The following is a 25,278-nucleotide window of genomic DNA, read 5'->3' on the forward strand; positions in this document are numbered from 1 at the left end:
TCACTTCATACTGTTTTTATTATTCCAGAGACTCTTTGGAAGTCTTACTTGGCGCACTCTTTTCAAACTGAGTTCCTTAATATCGTATCTTACGATAGTTTAAAATCAGTATGGAAGCATCTTTGTCACATGAGAAAGGTAGCATGAAAAAAGGGCTGGCAGGAGTAGTGACAAGAAAGCAAGAAATGAAGACAGCCAGAGTTCCCAGGCGGTCGCCGATCCGAATACTGACGTTGTTGCTTTTCTTCGGTGGTTGGACGGGAACAGGTCTTTCTTTAATGTAGTTAGTTTTTGGAATTTAGCGCTCCTACAAAACAGTACTCTCTGACGCGTTTCAAGAGCACATCTGTCGATTCGCAGTGTTTCGTTATTTTCAACGAGATCCTAGCACTCTTCCTCCGCGCATTCTTGTTCAAACTGAGTTCATTACTGTAATTTCGCATCTTACGTTTAATACAGTAGTTTAAAATGCTTGTGGAAGCATCTTTGTCGCACCTGAGAGTTTTTCATGAAAAGAGGGCTGGCAGGTGCAGTGACATAAAATTTAAAAGAAGAGAGGGAGCCAACAGCACCCGGTGTTCCCAGGCGGTCACCCATCCAAGTACTAACCGGGCCCGATGTTGCTTAACTTCGGTGATCGGACGAGAACCGGTGTATTCAACATGGTATGGCCGTTGGCGTCCTTATACAGTAGCCGCACGGCAGAAGAAGGCTTCGCCTCTCCTCCCAACACACGCAATCGCCGTTTTCGGTGGCACATTTGACGCAAAGCACGTCCTTCCACCTCGAAGGCGACGCGCAGTGCAGCGCGCCGCCACGTGGGTCAGACGCACAACACAGCTGCTCGTTGCACCGCCTGTCATTCGTTTGTTCGACAAAGTATCCATCTCTTGTAGCGATGGAAGGTAAATTTTTGTTTACAAATTTGCCGTTGTGCACTGCTACAAAACAATATGCCCTGACGTATTTCACAACATTTCTGTCACTTCATACTGTTTTGTTATTTCCAGAGACTCTTTGGAAGTCTTCCTTGGCGCACTCTTTTCAAACTGAGTTCCTTAATATCGTATCTTACGATAGTTTAAAATCAGTATGGAAGCATCTTTGTCACATGAGAAAGGTAGCATGAAAAAAGGGCTGGCAGGGGTAGTGACAAGATAGCAAGAAATGAAGACAGAGGGAAGCGTTCTCACCTGCCTGACACTCGTCGCGCTTCCAGATATTTGCGTAATTTGCACGGTTCATTCTCGGCTGTCCCCTTCCGTCCCGACTTGTCCCGACTTTGCTCGACTGCCGCTCGCTGCCGCTCGGGTCGCGGTCCATATGACAGCACAAGTACGAGAAGCATCTGCGAGATGGGCGCGGCCCGAACCGGCGAGTCCGAGGCGCCGTGTGCGGGCGTTCGGAGCTACCAGTGCCGCTCTGTGCTGCGCTGTGCCGTGGAAAGGTGCGAAAACATGCACACAAGACACAGGCTTTTCGGCAAAGTATACATCTCTTGTAGCGACGAAAGGTAAATTTTTGTTTACAAATTTGCCCTTGTGCACTGCTACAAAACAATATGCCCTGACGTTTTTCACAACTTTTCTGTCACTTCATACTGTTTTTATTATTCCAGAGACTCTTTGGAAGTCTTACTTGGCGCACTCTTTTCAAACTGAGTTCCTTAATATCGTATCTTACGATAGTTTAAAATCAGTATGGAAGCATCTTTGTCACATGAGAAAGGTAGCATGAAAAAAGGGCTGGCAGGAGTAGTGACAAGAAAGCAAGAAATGAAGACAGCCAGAGTTCCCAGGCGGTCGCCGATCCGAATACTGACGTTGTTGCTTTTCTTCGGTGGTCGGACGGGAACAGGTCTTTCTTTAATGTAGTTAGTTTTTGGAATTTAGCGCTCCTACAAAACAGTACTCTCTGACGCGTTTCAAGAGCACATCTGTCGATTCGCAGTGTTTCGTTATTTTCAACGAGATCCTAGCACTCTTCCTCCGCGCATTCTTGTTCAAACTGAGTTCATTACTGTAATTTCGCATCTTACGTTTAATACAGTAGTTTAAAATGCTTGTGGAAGCATCTTTGTCGCACCTGAGAGTTTTTCATGAAAAGAGGGCTGGCAGGTGTAGTGACATAAAATTTAAAAGAAGAGAGGGAGCCAACAGCACCCGGTGTTCCCAGGCGGTCACCCATCCAAGTACTAACCGGACCCGATGTTGCTTAACTTCGGTGATCGGACGAGAACCGGTGTATTCAACATGGTATGGCCGTTGGCGTCCTTATACAGTAGCCGCACGGCAGAAGAAGGCTTCGCCTCTCCTCCCAACACACGCAATCGCCGTTTTCGGTGGCACATTTGACGCAAAGCACGTCCTTCCACCTCGAAGGCGACGCGCAGTGCGGCGCGCCGCCACGTGGGTCAGACGCACAACACAGCTGCTCGTTGCACCGCCTGTCATTCGTTTGTTCGACAAAGTATCCATCTCTTGTAGCGATGGAAGGTAAATTTTTGTTTACAAATTTGCCGTTGTGCACTGCTACAAAACAATATGCCCTGACGTATTTCACAACATTTCTGTCACTTCATACTGTTTTGTTATTTCCAGAGACTCTTTGGAAGTCTTCCTTGGCGCACTCTTTTCAAACTGAGTTCCTTAATATCGTATCTTACGATAGTTTAAAATCAGTATGGAAGCATCTTTGTCACATGAGAAAGGTAGCATGAAAAAAGGGCTGGCAGGGGTAGTGACAAGATAGCAAGAAATGAAGACAGAGGGAAGCGTTCTCACCTGCCTGACACTCGTCGCGCTTCCAGATATTTGCGTAATTTGCACGGTTCATTCTCGGCTGTCCCCTTCCGTCCCGACTTGTCCCGACTCTGCTCGACTGCCGCTCGCTGCCGCTCGGGTCGCGGTCCATATGACAGCACAAGTACGAGAAGCATCTGCGAGATGGGCGCGGCCCGAACCGGCGAGTCCGAGGCGCCGTGTGCGGGCGTTCGGAGCTACTAGTGCCGCTCTGTGCTGCGCTGTGCCGTGGAAAGGTGCGAAAACATGCACACAAGACACAGGCTTTTCGGCAAAGTATACATCTCTTGTAGCGACGAAAGGTAAATTTTTGTTTACAAATTTGCCCTTGTGCACTGCTACAAAACAATATGCCCTGACGTTTTTCACAACTTTTCTGTCACTTCATACTGTTTTTATTATTCCAGAGACTCTTTGGAAGTCTTACTTGGCGCACTCTTTTCAAACTGAGTTCCTTAATATCGTATCTTACGATAGTTTAAAATCAGTATGGAAGCATCTTTGTCACATGAGAAAGGTAGCATGAAAAAAGGGCTGGCAGGAGTAGTGACAAGAAAGCAAGAAATGAAGACAGCCAGAGTTCCCAGGCGGTCGCCGATCCGAATACTGACGTTGTTGCTTTTCTTCGGTGGTCGGACGGGAACAGGTCTTTCTTTAATGTAGTTAGTTTTTGGAATTTAGCGCTCCTACAAAACAGTACTCTCTGACGCGTTTCAAGAGCACATCTGTCGATTCGCAGTGTTTCGTTATTTTCAACGAGATCCTAGCACTCTTCCTCCGCGCATTCTTGTTCAAACTGAGTTCATTACTGTAATTTCGCATCTTACGTTTAATACAGTAGTTTAAAATGCTTGTGGAAGCATCTTTGTCGCACCTGAGAGTTTTTCATGAAAAGAGGGCTGGCAGGTGTAGTGACATAAAATTTAAAAGAAGAGAGGGAGCCAACAGCACCCGGTGTTCCCAGGCGGTCACCCATCCAAGTACTAACCGGACCCGATGTTGCTTAACTTCGGTGATCGGACGAGAACCGGTGTATTCAACATGGTATGGCCGTTGGCGTCCTTATACAGTAGCCGCACGGCAGAAGAAGGCTTCGCCTCTCCTCCCAACACACGCAATCGCCGTTTTCGGTGGCACATTTGACGCAAAGCACGTCCTTCCACCTCGAAGGCGACGCGCAGTGCGGCGCGCCGCCACGTGGGTCAGACGCACAACACAGCTGCTCGTTGCACCGCCTGTCATTCGTTTGTTCGACAAAGTATCCATCTCTTGTAGCGATGGAAGGTAAATTTTTGTTTACAAATTTGCCGTTGTGCACTGCTACAAAACAATATGCCCTGACGTATTTCACAACATTTCTGTCACTTCATACTGTTTTGTTATTTCCAGAGACTCTTTGGAAGTCTTCCTTGGCGCACTCTTTTCAAACTGAGTTCCTTAATATCGTATCTTACGATAGTTTAAAATCAGTATGGAAGCATCTTTGTCACATGAGAAAGGTAGCATGAAAAAAGGGCTGGCAGGGGTAGTGACAAGATAGCAAGAAATGAAGACAGAGGGAAGCGTTCTCACCTGCCTGACACTCGTCGCGCTTCCAGATATTTGCGTAATTTGCACGGTTCATTCTCGGCTGTCCCCTTCCGTCCCGACTTGTCCCGACTCTGCTCGACTGCCGCTCGCTGCCGCTCGGGTCGCGGTCCATATGACAGCACAAGTACGAGAAGCATCTGCGAGATGGGCGCGGCCCGAACCGGCGAGTCCGAGGCGCCGTGTGCGGGCGTTCGGAGCTACTAGTGCCGCTCTGTGCTGCGCTGTGCCGTGGAAAGGTGCGAAAACATGCACACAAGACACAGGCTTTTCGGCAAAGTATACATCTCTTGTAGCGACGAAAGGTAAATTTTTGTTTACAAATTTGCCCTTGTGCACTGCTACAAAACAATATGCCCTGACGTTTTTCACAACTTTTCTGTCACTTCATACTGTTTTTATTATTCCAGAGACTCTTTGGAAGTCTTACTTGGCGCACTCTTTTCAAACTGAGTTCCTTAATATCGTATCTTACGATAGTTTAAAATCAGTATGGAAGCATCTTTGTCACATGAGAAAGGTAGCATGAAAAAAGGGCTGGCAGGAGTAGTGACAAGAAAGCAAGAAATGAAGACAGCCAGAGTTCCCAGGCGGTCGCCGATCCGAATACTGACGTTGTTGCTTTTCTTCGGTGGTCGGACGGGAACAGGTCTTTCTTTAATGTAGTTAGTTTTTGGAATTTAGCGCTCCTACAAAACAGTACTCTCTGACGCGTTTCAAGAGCACATCTGTCGATTCGCAGTGTTTCGTTATTTTCAACGAGATCCTAGCACTCTTCCTCCGCGCATTCTTGTTCAAACTGAGTTCATTACTGTAATTTCGCATCTTACGTTTAATACAGTAGTTTAAAATGCTTGTGGAAGCATCTTTGTCGCACCTGAGAGTTTTTCATGAAAAGAGGGCTGGCAGGTGTAGTGACATAAAATTTGAAAGAAGAGAGGGAGCCAACAGCACCCGGTGTTCCCAGGCGGTCACCCATCCAAGTACTAACCGGACCCGATGTTGCTTAACTTCGGTGATCGGACGAGAACCGGTGTATTCAACATGGTATGGCCGTTGGCGTCCTTATACAGTAGCCGCACGGCAGAAGAAGGCTTCGCCTCTCCTCCCAACACACGCAATCGCCGTTTTCGGTGGCACATTTGACGCAAAGCACGTCCTTCCACCTCGAAGGCGACGCGCAGTGCGGCGCGCCGCCACGTGGGTCAGACGCACAACACAGCTGCTCGTTGCACCGCCTGTCATTCGTTTGTTCGACAAAGTATCCATCTCTTGTAGCGATGGAAGGTAAATTTTTGTTTACAAATTTGCCGTTGTGCACTGCTACAAAACAATATGCCCTGACGTATTTCACAACATTTCTGTCACTTCATACTGTTTTGTTATTTCCAGAGACTCTTTGGAAGTCTTCCTTGGCGCACTCTTTTCAAACTGAGTTCCTTAATATCGTATCTTACGATAGTTTAAAATCAGTATGGAAGCATCTTTGTCACATGAGAAAGGTAGCATGAAAAAAGGGCTGGCAGGGGTAGTGACAAGATAGCAAGAAATGAAGACAGAGGGAAGCGTTCTCACCTGCCTGACACTCGTCGCGCTTCCAGATATTTGCGTAATTTGCACGGTTCATTCTCGGCTGTCCCCTTCCGTCCCGACTTGTCCCGACTTTGCTCGACTGCCGCTCGCTGCCGCTCGGGTCGCGGTCCATATGACAGCACAAGTACGAGAAGCATCTGCGAGATGGGCGCGGCCCGAACCGGCGAGTCCGAGGCGCCGTGTGCGGGCGTTCGGAGCTACCAGTGCCGCTCTGTGCTGCGCTGTGCCGTGGAAAGGTGCGAAAACATGCACACAAGACACAGGCTTTTCGGCAAAGTATACATCTCTTGTAGCGACGAAAGGTAAATTTTTGTTTACAAATTTGCCCTTGTGCACTGCTACAAAACAATATGCCCTGACGTTTTTCACAACTTTTCTGTCACTTCATACTGTTTTTATTATTCCAGAGACTCTTTGGAAGTCTTACTTGGCGCACTCTTTTCAAACTGAGTTCCTTAATATCGTATCTTACGATAGTTTAAAATCAGTATGGAAGCATCTTTGTCACATGAGAAAGGTAGCATGAGAAAAGGGCTGGCAGGAGTAGTGACAAGAAAGCAAGAAATGAAGACAGCCAGAGTTCCCAGGCGGTCACCGATCCGAATACTGACGTTGTTGCTTTTCTTCGGTGGTCGGACGGGAACAGGTCTTTCTTTAATGTAGTTAGTTTTTGGAATTTAGCGCTCCTACAAAACAGTACTCTCTGACGCGTTTCAAGAGCACATCTGTCGATTCGCAGTGTTTCGTTATTTTCAACGAGATCCTAGCACTCTTCCTCCGCGCATTCTTGTTCAAACTGAGTTCATTACTGTAATTTCGCATCTTACGTTTAATACAGTAGTTTAAAATGCTTGTGGAAGCATCTTTGTCGCACCTGAGAGTTTTTCATGAAAAGAGGGCTGGCAGGTGTAGTGACATAAAATTTGAAAGAAGAGAGGGAGCCAACAGCACCCGGTGTTCCCAGGCGGTCACCCATCCAAGTACTAACCGGGCCCGATGTTGCTTAACTTCGGTGATCGGACGAGAACCGGTGTATTCAACATGGTATGGCCGTTGGCGTCCTTATACAGTAGCCGCACGGCAGAAGAAGGCTTCGCCTCTCCTCCCAACACACGCAATCGCCGTTTTCGGTGGCACATTTGACGCAAAGCACGTCCTTCCACCTCGAAGGCGACGCGCAGTGCGGCGCGCCGCCACGTGGGTCAGACGCACAACACAGCTGCTCGTTGCACCGCCTGTCATTCGTTTGTTCGACAAAGTATCCATCTCTTGTAGCGATGGAAGGTAAATTTTTGTTTACAAATTTGCCGTTGTGCACTGCTACAAAACAATATGCCCTGACGTATTTCACAACATTTCTGTCACTTCATACTGTTTTGTTATTTCCAGAGACTCTTTGGAAGTCTTCCTTGGCGCACTCTTTTCAAACTGAGTTCCTTAATATCGTATCTTACGATAGTTTAAAATCAGTATGGAAGCATCTTTGTCACATGAGAAAGGTAGCATGAAAAAAGGGCTGGCAGGGGTAGTGACAAGATAGCAAGAAATGAAGACAGAGGGAAGCGTTCTCACCTGCCTGACACTCGTCGCGCTTCCAGATATTTGCGTAATTTGCACGGTTCATTCTCGGCTGTCCCCTTCCGTCCCGACTTGTCCCGACTTTGCTCGACTGCCGCTCGGGTCGCGGTCCATATGACAGCACAAGTACGAGAAGCATCTGCGAGATGGGCGCGGCCCGAACCGGCGAGTCCGAGGCGCCGTGTGCGGGCGTTCGGAGCTACCAGTGCCGCTCTGTGCTGCGCTGTGCCGTGGAAAGGTGCGAAAACATGCACACAAGACACAGGCTTTTCGGCAAAGTATACATCTCTTGTAGCGACGAAAGGTAAATTTTTGTTTACAAATTTGCCCTTGTGCACTGCTACAAAACAATATGCCCTGACGTTTTTCACAACTTTTCTGTCACTTCATACTGTTTTTATTATTCCAGAGACTCTTTGGAAGTCTTACTTGGCGCACTCTTTTCAAACTGAGTTCCTTAATATCGTATCTTACGATAGTTTAAAATCAGCATGGAAGCATCTTTGTCACATGAGAAAGGTAGCATGAAAAAAGGGCTGGCAGGAGTAGTGACAAGAAAGCAAGAAATGAAGACAGCCAGAGTTCCCAGGCGGTCGCCGATCCGAATACTGACGTTGTTGCTTTTCTTCGGTGGTCGGACGGGAACAGGTCTTTCTTTAATGTAGTTAGTTTTTGGAATTTAGCGCTCCTACAAAACAGTACTCTCTGACGCGTTTCAAGAGCACATCTGTCGATTCGCAGTGTTTCGTTATTTTCAACGAGATCCTAGCACTCTTCCTCCGCGCATTCTTGTTCAAACTGAGTTCATTACTGTAATTTCGCATCTTACGTTTAATACAGTAGTTTAAAATGCTTGTGGAAGCATCTTTGTCGCACCTGAGAGTTTTTCATGAAAAGAGGGCTGGCAGGTGCAGTGACATAAAATTTAAAAGAAGAGAGGGAGCCAACAGCACCCGGTGTTCCCAGGCGGTCACCCATCCAAGTACTAACCGGGCCCGATGTTGCTTAACTTCGGTGATCGGACGAGAACCGGTGTATTCAACATGGTATGGCCGTTGGCGTCCTTATACAGTAGCCGCACGGCAGAAGAAGGCTTCGCCTCTCCTCCCAACACACGCAATCGCCGTTTTCGGTGGCACATTTGACGCAAAGCACGTCCTTCCACCTCGAAGGCGACGCGCAGTGCGGCGCGCCGCCACGTGGGTCAGACGCACAACACAGCTGCTCGTTGCACCGCCTGTCATTCGTTTGTTCGACAAAGTATCCATCTCTTGTAGCGATGGAAGGTAAATTTTTGTTTACAAATTTGCCGTTGTGCACTGCTACAAAACAATATGCCCTGACGTATTTCACAACATTTCTGTCACTTCATACTGTTTTGTTATTTCCAGAGACTCTTTGGAAGTCTTCCTTGGCGCACTCTTTTCAAACTGAGTTCCTTAATATCGTATCTTACGATAGTTTAAAATCAGTATGGAAGCATCTTTGTCACATGAGAAAGGTAGCATGAAAAAAGGGCTGGCAGGGGTAGTGACAAGATAGCAAGAAATGAAGACAGAGGGAAGCGTTCTCACCTGCCTGACACTCTTCGCGCTTCCAGATATTTGCGTAATTTGCACGGTTCATTCTCGGCTGTCCCCTTCCGTCCCGACTTGTCCCGACTTTGCTCGACTGCCGCTCGGGTCGCGGTCCATATGACAGCACAAGTACGAGAAGCATCTGCGAGATGGGCGCGGCCCGAACCGGCGAGTCCGAGGCGCCGTGTGCGGGCGTTCGGAGCTACCAGTGCCGCTCTGTGCTGCGCTGTGCCGTGGAAAGGTGCGAAAACATGCACACAAGACACAGGCTTTTCGGCAAAGTATACATCTCTTGTAGCGACGAAAGGTAAATTTTTGTTTACAAATTTGCCCTTGTGCACTGCTACAAAACAATATGCCCTGACGTTTTTCACAACTTTTCTGTCACTTCATACTGTTTTTATTATTCCAGAGACTCTTTGGAAGTCTTACTTGGCGCACTCTTTTCAAACTGAGTTCCTTAATATCGTATCTTACGATAGTTTAAAATCAGCATGGAAGCATCTTTGTCACATGAGAAAGGTAGCATGAAAAAAGGGCTGGCAGGAGTAGTGACAAGAAAGCAAGAAATGAAGACAGCCAGAGTTCCCAGGCGGTCGCCGATCCGAATACTGACGTTGTTGCTTTTCTTCGGTGGTCGGACGGGAACAGGTCTTTCTTTAATGTAGTTAGTTTTTGGAATTTAGCGCTCCTACAAAACAGTACTCTCTGACGCGTTTCAAGAGCACATCTGTCGATTCGCAGTGTTTCGTTATTTTCAACGAGATCCTAGCACTCTTCCTCCGCGCATTCTTGTTCAAACTGAGTTCATTACTGTAATTTCGCATCTTACGTTTAATACAGTAGTTTAAAATGCTTGTGGAAGCATCTTTGTCGCACCTGAGAGTTTTTCATGAAAAGAGGGCTGGCAGGTGTAGTGACATAAAATTTAAAAGAAGAGAGGGAGCCAACAGCACCCGGTGTTCCCAGGCGGTCACCCATCCAAGTACTAACCGGGCCCGATGTTGCTTAACTTCGGTGATCGGACGAGAACCGGTGTATTCAACATGGTATGGCCGTTGGCGTCCTTATACAGTAGCCGCACGGCAGAAGAAGGCTTCGCCTCTCCTCCCAACACACGCAATCGCCGTTTTCGGTGGCACATTTGACGCAAAGCACGTCCTTCCACCTCGAAGGCGACGCGCAGTGCGGCGCGCCGCCACGTGGGTCAGACGCACAACACAGCTGCTCGTTGCACCGCCTGTCATTCGTTTGTTCGACAAAGTATCCATCTCTTGTAGCGATGGAAGGTAAATTTTTGTTTACAAATTTGCCGTTGTGCACTGCTACAAAACAATATGCCCTGACGTATTTCACAACATTTCTGTCACTTCATACTGTTTTGTTATTTCCAGAGACTCTTTGGAAGTCTTCCTTGGCGCACTCTTTTCAAACTGAGTTCCTTAATATCGTATCTTACGATAGTTTAAAATCAGTATGGAAGCATCTTTGTCACATGAGAAAGGTAGCATGAAAAAAGGGCTGGCAGGGGTAGTGACAAGATAGCAAGAAATGAAGACAGAGGGAAGCGTTCTCACCTGCCTGACACTCGTCGCGCTTCCAGATATTTGCGTAATTTGCACGGTTCATTCTCGGCTGTCCCCTTCCGTCCCGACTTGTCCCGACTTTGCTCGACTGCCGCTCGGGTCGCGGTCCATATGACAGCACAAGTACGAGAAGCATCTGCGAGATGGGCGCGGCCCGAACCGGCGAGTCCGAGGCGCCGTGTGCGGGCGTTCGGAGCTACCAGTGCCGCTCTGTGCTGCGCTGTGCCGTGGAAAGGTGCGAAAACATGCACACAAGACACAGGCTTTTCGGCAAAGTATACATCTCTTGTAGCGACGAAAGGTAAATTTTTGTTTACAAATTTGCCCTTGTGCACTGCTACAAAACAATATGCCCTGACGTTTTTCACAACTTTTCTGTCACTTCATACTGTTTTTATTATTCCAGAGACTCTTTGGAAGTCTTACTTGGCGCACTCTTTTCAAACTGAGTTCCTTAATATCGTATCTTACGATAGTTTAAAATCAGCATGGAAGCATCTTTGTCACATGAGAAAGGTAGCATGAAAAAAGGGCTGGCAGGAGTAGTGACAAGAAAGCAAGAAATGAAGACAGCCAGAGTTCCCAGGCGGTCGCCGATCCGAATACTGACGTTGTTGCTTTTCTTCGGTGGTCGGACGGGAACAGGTCTTTCTTTAATGTAGTTAGTTTTTGGAATTTAGCGCTCCTACAAAACAGTACTCTCTGACGCGTTTCAAGAGCACATCTGTCGATTCGCAGTGTTTCGTTATTTTCAACGAGATCCTAGCACTCTTCCTCCGCGCATTCTTGTTCAAACTGAGTTCATTACTGTAATTTCGCATCTTACGTTTAATACAGTAGTTTAAAATGCTTGTGGAAGCATCTTTGTCGCACCTGAGAGTTTTTCATGAAAAGAGGGCTGGCAGGTGTAGTGACATAAAATTTAAAAGAAGAGAGGGAGCCAACAGCACCCGGTGTTCCCAGGCGGTCACCCATCCAAGTACTAACCGGGCCCGATGATGCTTAACTTCGGTGATCGGACGAGAACCGGTGTATTCAACATGGTATGGCCGTTGGCGTCCTTATACAGTAGCCGCACGGCAGAAGAAGGCTTCGCCTCTCCTCCCAACACACGCAATCGCCGTTTTCGGTGGCACATTTGACGCAAAGCACGTCCTTCCACCTCGAAGGCGACGCGCAGTGCGGCGCGCCGCCACGTGGGTCAGACGCACAACACAGCTGCTCGTTGCACCGCCTGTCATTCGTTTGTTCGACAAAGTATCCATCTCTTGTAGCGATTGAAGGTAAATTTTTGTTTACAAATTTGCCGTTGTGCACTGCTACAAAACAATATGCCCTGACGTATTTCACAACATTTCTGTCACTTCATACTGTTTTGTTATTTCCAGAGACTCTTTGGAAGTCTTCCTTGGCGCACTCTTTTCAAACTGAGTTCCTTAATATCGTATCTTACGATAGTTTAAAATCAGTATGGAAGCATCTTTGTCACATGAGAAAGGTAGCATGAAAAAAGGGCTGGCAGGGGTAGTGACAAGATAGCAAGAAATGAAGACAGAGGGAAGCGTTCTCACCTGCCTGACACTCGTCGCGCTTCCAGATATTAGCGTAATTTGCACGGTTCATTCTCGGCTGTCCCCTTCCGTCCCGACTTGTCCCGACTTTGCTCGACTGCCGCTCGCTGCCGCTCGGGTCGCGGTCCATATGACAGCACAAGTACGAGAAGCATCTGCGAGATGGGCGCGGCCCGAACCGGCGAGTCCGAGGCGCCGTGTGCGGGCGTTCGGAGCTACCAGTGCCGCTCTGTGCTGCGCTGTGCCGTGGAAAGGTGCGAAAACATGCACACAAGACACAGGCTTTTCGGCAAAGTATACATCTCTTGTAGCGACGAAAGGTAAATTTTTGTTTACAAATTTGCCCTTGTGCACTGCTACAAAACAATATGCCCTGACGTTTTTCACAACTTTTCTGTCACTTCATACTGTTTTTATTATTCCAGAGACTCTTTGGAAGTCTTACTTGGCGCACTCTTTTCAAACTGAGTTCCTTAATATCGTATCTTACGATAGTTTAAAATCAGCATGGAAGCATCTTTGTCACATGAGAAAGGTAGCATGAAAAAAGGGCTGGCAGGAGTAGTGACAAGAAAGCAAGAAATGAAGACAGCCAGAGTTCCCAGGCGGTCGCCGATCCGAATACTGACGTTGTTGCTTTTCTTCGGTGGTCGGACGGGAACAGGTCTTTCTTTAATGTAGTTAGTTTTTGGAATTTAGCGCTCCTACAAAACAGTACTCTCTGACGCGTTTCAAGAGCACATCTGTCGATTCGCAGTGTTTCGTTATTTTCAACGAGATCCTAGCACTCTTCCTCCGCGCATTCTTGTTCAAACTGAGTTCATTACTGTAATTTCGCATCTTACGTTTAATACAGTAGTTTAAAATGCTTGTGGAAGCATCTTTGTCGCACCTGAGAGTTTTTCATGAAAAGAGGGCTGGCAGGTGTAGTGACATAAAATTTAAAAGAAGAGAGGGAGCCAACAGCACCCGGTGTTCCCAGGCGGTCATCCATCCAAGTACTAACCGGGCCCGATGTTGCTTAACTTCGGTGATCGGACGAGAACCGGTGTATTCAACATGGTATGGCCGTTGGCGTCCTTATACAGTAGCCGCACGGCAGAAGAAGGCTTCGCCTCTCCTCCCAACACACGCAATCGCCGTTTTCGGTGGCACATTTGACGCAAAGCACGTCCTTCCACCTCGAAGGCGACGCGCAGTGCGGCGCGCCGCCACGTGGGTCAGACGCACAACACAGCTGCTCGTTGCACCGCCTGTCATTCGTTTGTTCGACAAAGTATCCATCTCTTGTAGCGATGGAAGGTAAATTTTTGTTTACAAATTTGCCGTTGTGCACTGCTACAAAACAATATGCCCTGACGTATTTCACAACATTTCTGTCACTTCATACTGTTTTGTTATTTCCAGAGACTCTTTGGAAGTCTTCCTTGGCGCACTCTTTTCAAACTGAGTTCCTTAATATCGTATCTTACGATAGTTTAAAATCAGTATGGAAGCATCTTTGTCACATGAGAAAGGTAGCATGAAAAAAGGGCTGGCAGGGGTAGTGACAAGATAGCAAGAAATGAAGACAGAGGGAAGCGTTCTCACCTGCCTGACACTCGTCGCGCTTCCAGATATTTGCGTAATTTGCACGGTTCATTCTCGGCTGTCCCCTTCCGTCCCGACTTGTCCCGACTTTGCTCGACTGCCGCTCGGGTCGCGGTCCATATGACAGCACAAGTACGAGAAGCATCTGCGAGATGGGCGCGGCCCGAACCGGCGAGTCCGAGGCGCCGTGTGCGGGCGTTCGGAGCTACCAGTGCCGCTCTGTGCTGCGCTGTGCCGTGGAAAGGTGCGAAAACATGCACACAAGACACAGGCTTTTCGGCAAAGTATACATCTCTTGTAGCGACGAAAGGTAAATTTTTGTTTACAAATTTGCCCTTGTGCACTGCTACAAAACAATATGCCCTGACGTTTTTCACAACTTTTCTGTCACTTCATACTGTTTTTATTATTCCAGAGACTCTTTGGAAGTCTTACTTGGCGCACTCTTTTCAAACTGAGTTCCTTAATATCGTATCTTACGATAGTTTAAAATCAGCATGGAAGCATCTTTGTCACATGAGAAAGGTAGCATGAAAAAAGGGCTGGCAGGAGTAGTGACAAGAAAGCAAGAAATGAAGACAGCCAGAGTTCCCAGGCGGTCGCCGATCCGAATACTGACGTTGTTGCTTTTCTTCGGTGGTCGGACGGGAACAGGTCTTTCTTTAATGTAGTTAGTTTTTGGAATTTAGCGCTCCTACAAAACAGTACTCTCTGACGCGTTTCAAGAGCACATCTGTCGATTCGCAGTGTTTCGTTATTTTCAACGAGATCCTAGCACTCTTCCTCCGCGCATTCTTGTTCAAACTGAGTTCATTACTGTAATTTCGCATCTTACGTTTAATACAGTAGTTTAAAATGCTTGTGGAAGCATCTTTGTCGCACCTGAGAGTTTTTCATGAAAAGAGGGCTGGCAGGTGTAGTGACATAAAATTTAAAAGAAGAGAGGGAGCCAACAGCACTTTTTTTTTTAACTGCACCTTTTTTTTTTTTTTATTTTTTATTTATTTATTTTTTTTTTTTTTTTTTTTTTTTTTTTTTGCGCACCTGAGAGTTTTTCATGGAAAGAGGGCTGGCAGGTGTAGTGACATAAAATTTAAAAGAAGAGTTGGGAGCCAACAGCACTTTTTTTTTTCATAAATTAAATAGGCCTGCAACACGTGAAAACGAAATGTGATAAATGCCTCCCATTTATACGCCAAAAACTGAAAGAGGAAACGGAAAGATAAGGCGGATTCACACCGTAACAATCGATGATGACGACTGTCCAAAGGGAACACAAAACATTTGTACGCAACCAGGACGACGCATCCACCGGAAAAGGAAAGTCATTGTCGGTCGGGCATCGAGCGTGGCTGGCAGGCGGCGGCAATGAGGGCAGGGGTCAATTAGTCTGAGGCCTGGCCACAGTGTCGCCCCCACACCCGTCATCACTCATATCGACCGTAAAACAAAACAATATTTCATGTATGAAAAAAAAGAGAAATCGCAACAGCCTAGGTATAGTAAAAACAACATGAAACAAAACGCTATTTTAAAGCGCCGGTAATCCCGGTGTGAAATCCCACACCGACGAAAGGTTCCAAAAGTGCCGAGCGCAGACACGTGACGAGAAGTGGGAGCGCTCGACAGTAAAAGAAATGAAAAAAGAAAAAAGAAAAAATAACGCAAACAGTCACCACTAGAAACTAGAACTGAAACATCAGTAAAGAATCTCGTCACGCCACATACGGGGAAAAAAAAAGAAAAAAGAAACTAATAATACCGACACTCATGCCAAACAAGAAGTTTGGCAATAACGTTCAGAAAAAACTGAAAAGACTTCTGATGTCGTTCGATAGTCAAGTTTCGGCAATTTTCGTTCCAGAAAACATAGAGAAAGTCGCATTTATTCATATTGTGTCGCTCAAGGGCAATTTGAAAATACGAGACAATAACATCCATGTTACGCAGGTACCGACATACGCGCAAAAGCATGCGCCAGTGCGACCTGCAAAAAATTTGCAAAATTTTGCCGATAATGTGGCGATGTCTGAATCTGAGAATGTTGGGTCCATAAAAAGGTAAGGAAGTCCAAATCGGTACACAACTTTAAAGAGAAAATAGCAAAAACTGTATGGCCAAAGATCCACACCGTGGCATTTCGCTTGGTGGTGGGGTAGACGACACACTGCGGAATTAATACATCATCCACAGTAACGGTTCGAGCGTCCACCCGCTGAATCAGACGAACCATATCCCTGGCTACGTCCCAGACACGGCGGAAGCGGTCACACGCAAAGCGGTGTTCAAGAGTATCGTCGACAGTACACACGTCACACACTCCAGATGGGATAAGGTTGATGGAATGAAGTTTGGAGTTGGTGGGGATGGTGCGATGCACCACCTTGTACCATGCAGCGTGTACGGAAGCCGGGAGGACTTTGTTGGCGAGGTTTTGCCACACTGCCACCCAGTTGCAGCGTGGCAATCGATACTCCCACTTGCAACGAATAGGAGGTCCGCGTATAGCATCGCAGACAGCGCTAACCGTGTGGGCGGAGATGTCACGAAGTGTCAGGTAACTATTATCGAAATAGTAGCGGCGCACATAAGAAAGATAAAACGGGATGTGCGACACAGAAACAGGTGCCACTTCAGAATGAGGACGATAACGATTAAAAACAACCGCGGTGGGACTGCAAGGTGCCTTCTGCATAACAGCGGTAATTCTCTTCCAAAGGAGAGCCGCACATTTGGCTGAAAAATCGACAAGTCCCAAACCGCCGTCGGACAGGCCCAAGGTACAGACAGCATGTGACACCTTAAAAATCTCCCCCCTCCATAAAAACCAGTAAATCGCCTGTGCGATGGCGCGCCCCAATTGCTTGGGTACCGGGAGAACCTGCGCAAGGTACCACGCCCTTGCCAAGAAGTTATTATTTATTAAATGCACCTTTTCCCGAAGGGCCAAATTTCGGACCGCATGGATCTTGACAACAGCACGAATCCGATGCAGCGTAGGCCGCCAATTTAATGCTTCCATCTGCTGTGGATTCGAGGATAAAAGGACTCCAAGAACTTTATGCTGCTGCTGTACACAGAACCAGTCCCTACGAAGGGTACGTGCGCGGGCGGTGAGCGGTAAAAGAACAGTTTTCTGTGTATTGACAATCGCCCCCGTAGCTTGTTCAAAGTTGTGCAGAACGACTTGCAACCTGTCAACATCGTCTAAATGCTCAATAAATACGCCAAGGTCATCAGCGTATGCTTTACAAACCAATCTGGTAGTCCCCATCTGAATGCCGCGACATTCCTGACCGATATAGCGGAGGAGGGGATCCAGCGCAATGGCAAAAAGCGCCATGGAAAGCGGACACCCTTGCCGCACGGAGCGACCTACACGAAAAGCAGGAGTAAGACGACCATTAACACAGATGCGTGACGTAGCATTTTGCAACAGATGCGTCACTAAGTTGGTAAATTTATAACCAAACCCCATGCGTACCAATACCTGACGCAAATAAAAATGACTAATACGGTCAAAGGCATTCTTAAAATCAACTAATAAAATCGCCGCAGTCCGAAGCCGAGCACTTTTTACATAACCAATGCAGTCCCTGTAAGCAAGGATAGCGTCAAAGATATTCCGATCGCGCACCGCACACGTTTGCTGAGGACTAAGTACCGCCGGCAAAATGTTTTTAAGTCGCTGAGCGACGCAGCGCGTGACGATCTTGTAGTCAACATTTAATAAAGTAATCGGACGGACAGCGTCGATATTTGGCACAGCATTGGATTTGGGAACGAGCGTCACAACCCCCTCCACAAAGGCAGCTGGTACAGTCACACCATTTCGAATATCATTTACCAAATCTACTAAAATCTCACTAAAAAGATGAAAAAATTTCAAATAAAATTCCGCAGGAATCCCATCTGGACCTGGAGACTTCCCGTTGGGACTCCGCCGAACGGCATCGAGAACTTCATCAGACGTAAAGGCGTCAGTTAAATGATTCCTGTCCGGGCGAGTTAAAACATGGGGTACAGTCTGCAAAAAATCTCGCAACGCGTCGGAATCCACATCAACAGCACGGAAAAGTGAAGCGAAATGTTCAAAAATATCTGTTTCAATTTCCGACTGTACAGAAGTGCGATCGCCGTTTCGCAGCCGCCAAACATTAATCTTCAAACGTTCACGGCGTTTGCGTTCCCTGTGTAAATGGTAAATGGACAGAGGTTCCCCAGTAACAAGTCCCGCAGGCTGACTTCGGACGGTCACCCCATCACTAACGGCACGCATGTCAAGTAAAAGCTTTGCTTGAAATTGCTTCAGAGTAGGCAACAACTCGGGCTGTGACGTCACCCGCAACGCTAAGTCCCGTAAACAAGCCTGGCGGAAGCGAGCCGTTGCCCGACGCCAGCGTGCCGCCTCACGGCTGTAATCAATTAAAAATTTCCTAATCGCCGGTTTAACTATCGCAACCCACCACTCAATGGTGCTACTATGACCGCCTCGAGTCCGCAACAACCGTTGCCATATACGGTTAAAACAAGTCACAAAATGGTCGTCATTGAGTAAACTGCAATTGAACTTCCACAAATTGGTACGGCGAGGAACACACAAACGAGGCAATAAAAGACGACAGGAGTAACTGGAGTGGTCAGAAAATACGACAGGAGTCACGTCAGCACTACAAATACGGGCAGACAGCTGCCTAGACACATAAATCCGATCGAGGCGGCTACGCCCGGTACCGTAAAAATAGGTGAAGTAGGTGAAATCCGGGTGTAAAACACGCCACGTGTCGAGCAGCTGAAAACTAGTGACTAAAGTACCCAGCTCGTGACATTTGTTTGGACGCGGCTCTTGATCGCTGTCGTCTAAAACACAATTAAAATCACCCCCAACGATTAAAGTATCGACATTCTTGGATAGAAGCTGACACAAATCTCTACCATAAAATTCAGCCCTGGCCGGTTTAACATTTCCTGACGGAGCGTACACATTTACAAACACAATTCCAAAAATGGTACAAGCAACAGCGCGACCGTTCGGTAAAATGTCAACGTTAGATATTGGTAAGCCAGAACGCACTAAAATTGCAGTGCCCGTATCGTTATCAGGGGCAATATTATCAATCACAGTAAAATCAGTAAAATCATGCAAAAACAAAAGCGCTTCACAAGTCACCTCCTGTAAAAAAGCGACGTGACAGTTATTATCATACAAGAAATTTTTTAAAATCATAGCCTTCTGCGGATTTCGCAACTTATTAAGATTAACTGTTAAGATGTTCCACTGGCTACAGTCGTTAACCATATACACGTAATAACACAGTTAAAAAACAAGAAAATAAAAGAAAAACATGAAATTTGCTTAAAACAAGATAAAACATACAAACTTGCTAGGAGGGGGAGGACATACAATGAGTCACACTAATGGTTACCACCGGCCTCCACATCCGCCGACCAATCCTGTGACTGACTAGGAAGGGGGGGCGGGAGCGGTGGAGTCCCAGAAACTGTGACGGCACCTTCTGTGACGGATTGCTCCACGGCGGGCATCTCGACATCCGAAGATAAAGGCGGCACCAAATCGTGGGTGGAAGGGGGGGCACGACGAAGGTGCGAATCTTCGGCCTTTCTTTTGGTTGGAAAGGGGGAAGGTGTCACAGACAAAGGCGGATCCACCGCCATGCCGGAATCGGCATCAGAAGTCGGTTGGCTCAGGAAGGTTTTCAAATGTTGCACCGCGATGTCACGTTTCTGCGTTGCAGCAACAACATCACCCTCCGGCTGAGTGCGGGAAGAGGTCTGCTTTTTCGCGTGGCGCCTGCTGCCACCCCCCTGAGACGGGCGGTGGCCGAGGTCTACGCCGTCGCGCGTGGCCGGTTGTCGGGAGGTCGGTTGCCCGACCGACCGAACCTGAGGGGGGGCAGGAGAACGCGCCACCGGAGACGGACTCCGATTTTTGTCCGAAAAACCACGCGTATTAAACGAAGCAGAGCTACTGGCACTACGTAAACGTGGGGTGCCAGAAGCTCGAGCGACATTCCGGTCCCTACGCGGTTTCGGTGCAGTAAAAGCTTCACGTTCTACAACAGCACTGGCAGCAGAAAGACTGTCGGGGACGGTAGTAGCAGCAACCGCCGATATGTCGGGTTCCGTAACCGGGACAGTATGCGGAACAATTTCTGCCGACATCGGCACGGATTGCGGTGAGACATCGTCCACTACCGGTTTTTCAAAAACAGATTCAGTTGTCGCAGCCGCGAGCAAAGAAGGCTCAACAGGAGGTTCAGAAACAGAAACAGAGTCACTATCAGGAACAGACGTGTCCATAACGTCAGCGGCGGCCGATACAGGGGGGGCGGCCGCGAGTTGCACACGTGCGGGGGGGGCGGAACCTAAACTCGTTGCAGCAACAGAAGCAAAGCTAGGCCCACTTAAAACGTCCTCACGTGGCAACTGAACAGGCTGCCTGCGTTTAGGACAGTTTTGTCGGTAATGACCAACAGCACCGCAAAAGGAACACGTCTGAGGTTGACCACTATAGGTTATAAAAGCACGATGACCGTTAACTAACAAGAAGGACGGAATATGTTGTCGTACTATCATCTTTACACTCCTCACGCCGTTTTCGACCTGAAAAACATAGGCGGAAGACCACTTCTCTTTAAAAACAGATAGCACGGTCCCGTACGGCCGCAAATGACGAGATATTGTGTCATTCCGGATTTCAAAAGGCAAGTTGAACACACGAACATTTCGAAGGCCAAACCCACCATGAGAAATAGTCACGTTACTAATGCGACCGTCTAGATGTCGAAATTTACGGATACCATCATTAACATTTACCACGGTATCACACAATTCGGGAGTTTTCAACTTCAAAAACACGGAATTGATAAAAGTATCAAATTGAACTCCGAGAACGTCATCGGTCGACAAACACAATTCCTCAAGTATCCAACGGTGAATTTCGAAAGCTGACGGTTTTCCGACGGAACTATCGAATTCGCATTGCACATTATTTTGTCGTTCTTCACTATTATCATACAACATAGCCATAACTTACGGACTTGATGAAATGTAGCCGCGAGGCAGGAGACAGACGACACGCGAGGCGCCGCCGGCCAAGTCGCACAAGGAAGTACTGCTCGCTCGGCACCGAGGTGTTGCCAGGCGGGCAGACAGCCAAGTACTAACCGGGCCCGATGTTGCTTAACTTCGGTGATCGGACGAGAACCGGTGTATTCAACATGGTATGGCCGTTGGCGTCCTTATACAGTAGCCGCACGGCAGAAGAAGGCTTCGCCTCTCCTCCCAACACACGCAATCGCCGTTTTCGGTGGCACATTTGACGCAAAGCACGTCCTTCCACCTCGAAGGCGACGCGCAGTGCGGCGCGCCGCCACGTGGGTCAGACGCACAACACAGCTGCTCGTTGCACCGCCTGTCATTCGTTTGTTCGACAAAGTATCCATCTCTTGTAGCGATGGAAGGTAAATTTTTGTTTACAAATTTGCCGTTGTGCACTGCTACAAAACAATATGCCCTGACGTATTTCACAACATTTCTGTCACTTCATACTGTTTTGTTATTTCCAGAGACTCTTTGGAAGTCTTCCTTGGCGCACTCTTTTCAAACTGAGTTCCTTAATATCGTATCTTACGATAGTTTAAAATCAGTATGGAAGCATCTTTGTCACATGAGAAAGGTAGCATGAAAAAAGGGCTGGCAGGGGTAGTGACAAGATAGCAAGAAATGAAGACAGAGGGAAGCGTTCTCACCTGCCTGACACTCGTCGCGCTTCCAGATATCTGCGTAATTTGCACGGTTCATTCTCGGCTGTCCCCTTCCGTCCCGACTTGTCCCGACTTTGCTCGACTGCCGCTCGCTGCCGCTCGGGTCGCGGTCCATATGACAGCACAAGTACGAGAAGCATCTGCGAGATGGGCGCGGCCCGAACCGGCGAGTCCGAGGCGCCGTGTGCGGGCGTTCGGAGCTACCAGTGCCGCTCTGTGCTGCGCTGTGCCGTGGAAAGGTGCGAAAACATGCACACAAGACACAGGCTTTTCGGCAAAGTATACATCTCTTGTAGCGACGAAAGGTAAATTTTTGTTTACAAATTTGCCCTTGTGCACTGCTACAAAACAATATGCCCTGACGTTTTTCACAACTTTTCTGTCACTTCATACTGTTTTTATTATTCCAGAGACTCTTTGGAAGTCTTACTTGGCGCACTCTTTTCAAACTGAGTTCCTTAATATCGTATCTTACGATAGTTTAAAATCAGTATGGAAGCATCTTTGTCACATGAGAAAGGTAGCATGAAAAAAGGGCTGGCAGGAGTAGTGACAAGAAAGCAAGAAATGAAGACAGCCAGAGTTCCCAGGCGGTCGCCGATCCGAATACTGACGTTGTTGCTTTTCTTCGGTGGTCGGACGGGAACAGGTCTTTCTTTAATGTAGTTAGTTTTTGGAATTTAGCGCTCCTACAAAACAGTACTCTCTGACGCGTTTCAAGAGCACATCTGTCGATTCGCAGTGTTTCGTTATTTTCAACGAGATCCTAGCACTCTTCCTCCGCGCATTCTTGTTCAAACTGAGTTCATTACTGTAATTTCGCATCTTACGTTTAATACAGTAGTTTAAAATGCTTGTGGAAGCATCTTTGTCGCACCTGAGAGTTTTTCATGAAAAGAGGGCTGGCAGGTGTAGTGACATAAAATTTAAAAGAAGAGAGGGAGCCAACAGCACCCGGTGTTCCCAGGCGGTCACCCATCCAAGTACTAACCGGGCCCGATGTTGCTTAACTTCGGTGATCGGACGAGAACCGGTGTATTCAACATGGTATGGCCGTTGGCGTCCTTATACAGTAGCCGCACGGCAGAAGAAGGCTTCGCCTCTCCTCCCAACACACGCAATCGCCGTTTTCGGTGGCACATTTGACGCAAAGCACGTCCTTCCACCTCGAAGGCGACGCGCAGTGCGGCGCGCCGCCACGTGGGTCAGACGCACAACACAGCTGCTCGTTGCACCGCCTGTCATTCGTTTGTTCGACAAAGTATCCATCTCTTGTAGCGATGGAAGGTAAATTTTTGTTTACAAATTTGCCGTTGTGCACTGCTACAAAACAATATGCCCTGACGTATTTCACAACATTTCTGTCACTTCATACTGTTTTGTTATTTCCAGAGACTCTTTGGAAGTCTTCCTTGGCGCACTCTTTTCAAACTGAGTTCCTTAATATCGTATCTTACGATAGTTTAAAATCAGTATGGAAGCATCTTTGTCACATGAGAAAGGTAGCATGAAAAAAGGGCTGGCAGGGGTAGTGACAAGATAGCAAGAAATGAAGACAGAGGGAAGCGTTCTCACCTGCCTGACACTCGTCGCGCTTCCAGATATCTGCGTAATTTGCACGGTTCATTCTCGGCTGTCCCCTTCCGTCCCGACTTGTCCCGACTTTGCTCGACTGCCGCTCGCTGCCGCTCGGGTCGCGGTCCATATGACAGCACAAGTACGAGAAGCATCTGCGAGATGGGCGCGGCCCGAACCGGCGAGTCCGAGGCGCCGTGTGCGGGCGTTCGGAGCTACCAGTGCCGCTCTGTGCTGCGCTGTGCCGTGGAAAGGTGCGAAAACATGCACACAAGACACAGGCTTTTCGGCAAAGTATACATCTCTTGTAGCGACGAAAGGTAAATTTTTGTTTACAAATTTGCCCTTGTGCACTGCTACAAAACAATATGCCCTGACGTTTTTCACAACTTTTCTGTCACTTCATACTGTTTTTATTATTCCAGAGACTCTTTGGAAGTCTTACTTGGCGCACTCTTTTCAAACTGAGTTCCTTAATATCGTATCTTACGATAGTTTAAAATCAGTATGGAAGCATCTTTGTCACATGAGAAAGGTAGCATGAAAAAAGGGCTGGCAGGAGTAGTGACAAGAAAGCAAGAAATGAAGACAGCCAGAGTTCCCAGGCGGTCGCCGATCCGAATACTGACGTTGTTGCTTTTCTTCGGTGGTCGGACGGGAACAGGTCTTTCTTTAATGTAGTTAGTTTTTGGAATTTAGCGCTCCTACAAAACAGTACTCTCTGACGCGTTTCAAGAGCACATCTGTCGATTCGCAGTGTTTCGTTATTTTCAACGAGATCCTAGCACTCTTCCTCCGCGCATTCTTGTTCAAACTGAGTTCATTACTGTAATTTCGCATCTTACGTTTAATACAGTAGTTTAAAATGCTTGTGGAAGCATCTTTGTCGCACCTGAGAGTTTTTCATGAAAAGAGGGCTGGCAGGTGTAGTGACATAAAATTTAAAAGAAGAGAGGGAGCCAACAGCACCCGGTGTTCCCAGGCGGTCACCCATCCAAGTACTAACCGGGCCCGATGTTGCTTAACTTCGGTGATCGGACGAGAACCGGTGTATTCAACATGGTATGGCCGTTGGCGTCCTTATACAGTAGCCGCACGGCAGAAGAAGGCTTCGCCTCTCCTCCCAACACACGCAATCGCCGTTTTCGGTGGCACATTTGACGCAAAGCACGTCCTTCCACCTCGAAGGCGACGCGCAGTGCGGCGCGCCGCCACGTGGGTCAGACGCACAACACAGCTGCTCGTTGCACCGCCTGTCATTCGTTTGTTCGACAAAGTATCCATCTCTTGTAGCGATGGAAGGTAAATTTTTGTTTACAAATTTGCCGTTGTGCACTGCTACAAAACAATATGCCCTGACGTATTTCACAACATTTCTGTCACTTCATACTGTTTTGTTATTTCCAGAGACTCTTTGGAAGTCTTCCTTGGCGCACTCTTTTCAAACTGAGTTCCTTAATATCGTATCTTACGATAGTTTAAAATCAGTATGGAAGCATCTTTGTCACATGAGAAAGGTAGCATGAAAAAAGGGCTGGCAGGGGTAGTGACAAGATAGCAAGAAATGAAGACAGAGGGAAGCGTTCTCACCTGCCTGACACTCGTCGCGCTTCCAGATATTTGCGTAATTTGCACGGTTCATTCTCGGCTGTCCCCTTCCGTCCCGACTTGTCCCGACTTTGCTCGACTGCCGCTCGGGTCGCGGTCCATATGACAGCACAAGTACGAGAAGCATCTGCGAGATGGGCGCGGCCCGAACCGGCGAGTCCGAGGCGCCGTGTGCGGGCGTTCGGAGCTACCAGTGCCGCTCTGTGCTGCGCTGTGCCGTGGAAAGGTGCGAAAACATGCACACAAGACACAGGCTTTTCGGCAAAGTATACATCTCTTGTAGCGACGAAAGGTAAATTTTTGTTTACAAATTTGCCCTTGTGCACTGCTACAAAACAATATGCCCTGACGTTTTTCACAACTTTTCTGTCACTTCATACTGTTTTTATTATTCCAGAGACTCTTTGGAAGTCTTACTTGGCGCA

The 25,278-nt window shown here is 47.7% G+C and overlaps 11 non-coding genes and 1 pseudogene across 11 annotated transcripts; all 12 read right to left on the reverse strand.

The window, feature by feature from the left end:
- Positions 1-560: 560 nt before the first annotated feature.
- On the reverse strand, positions 561-679 carry LOC126308051 (5S ribosomal RNA). The gene has a single exon (XR_007553981.1). It is a non-coding gene; the product is annotated as a 5S ribosomal RNA (ribosomal RNA).
- A 1,471-nt stretch (positions 680-2,150) lies between these two features.
- LOC126307769 (5S ribosomal RNA) lies at positions 2,151-2,269 on the reverse strand. Its single transcript, XR_007553748.1, has one exon. It is a non-coding gene; the product is annotated as a 5S ribosomal RNA (ribosomal RNA).
- A 1,471-nt stretch (positions 2,270-3,740) lies between these two features.
- Positions 3,741-3,859, reverse strand: LOC126307770 (5S ribosomal RNA). Its single transcript, XR_007553749.1, has one exon. It is a non-coding gene; the product is annotated as a 5S ribosomal RNA (ribosomal RNA).
- A 1,471-nt stretch (positions 3,860-5,330) lies between these two features.
- LOC126307771 (5S ribosomal RNA) lies at positions 5,331-5,449 on the reverse strand. The gene has a single exon (XR_007553750.1). It is a non-coding gene; the product is annotated as a 5S ribosomal RNA (ribosomal RNA).
- A 1,471-nt stretch (positions 5,450-6,920) lies between these two features.
- On the reverse strand, positions 6,921-7,039 carry LOC126308052 (5S ribosomal RNA). Its single transcript, XR_007553982.1, has one exon. It is a non-coding gene; the product is annotated as a 5S ribosomal RNA (ribosomal RNA).
- Positions 7,040-8,500: 1,461 nt separating this feature from the next.
- LOC126308053 (5S ribosomal RNA) lies at positions 8,501-8,619 on the reverse strand. The gene has a single exon (XR_007553983.1). It is a non-coding gene; the product is annotated as a 5S ribosomal RNA (ribosomal RNA).
- A 1,461-nt stretch (positions 8,620-10,080) lies between these two features.
- LOC126308055 (5S ribosomal RNA) lies at positions 10,081-10,199 on the reverse strand. The gene has a single exon (XR_007553985.1). It is a non-coding gene; the product is annotated as a 5S ribosomal RNA (ribosomal RNA).
- A 1,461-nt stretch (positions 10,200-11,660) lies between these two features.
- Positions 11,661-11,779, reverse strand: LOC126307720 (5S ribosomal RNA). The gene has a single exon (XR_007553704.1). It is a non-coding gene; the product is annotated as a 5S ribosomal RNA (ribosomal RNA).
- A 1,471-nt stretch (positions 11,780-13,250) lies between these two features.
- On the reverse strand, positions 13,251-13,369 carry LOC126307750 (5S ribosomal RNA). The gene has a single exon (XR_007553731.1). It is a non-coding gene; the product is annotated as a 5S ribosomal RNA (ribosomal RNA).
- A 7,654-nt stretch (positions 13,370-21,023) lies between these two features.
- Positions 21,024-21,141, reverse strand: LOC126307910 (5S ribosomal RNA; annotated as a pseudogene).
- A 1,471-nt stretch (positions 21,142-22,612) lies between these two features.
- LOC126308056 (5S ribosomal RNA) lies at positions 22,613-22,731 on the reverse strand. The gene has a single exon (XR_007553986.1). It is a non-coding gene; the product is annotated as a 5S ribosomal RNA (ribosomal RNA).
- Positions 22,732-24,202: 1,471 nt separating this feature from the next.
- Positions 24,203-24,321, reverse strand: LOC126308057 (5S ribosomal RNA). Its single transcript, XR_007553987.1, has one exon. It is a non-coding gene; the product is annotated as a 5S ribosomal RNA (ribosomal RNA).
- Positions 24,322-25,278: the final 957 nt, after the last annotated feature.

Source organism: Schistocerca gregaria, unplaced genomic scaffold (assembly GCF_023897955.1).
Source record: "Schistocerca gregaria isolate iqSchGreg1 unplaced genomic scaffold, iqSchGreg1.2 ptg000355l, whole genome shotgun sequence".
In the NCBI taxonomy this organism is placed as follows: Eukaryota; Metazoa; Arthropoda; class Insecta; order Orthoptera; family Acrididae; genus Schistocerca; species Schistocerca gregaria.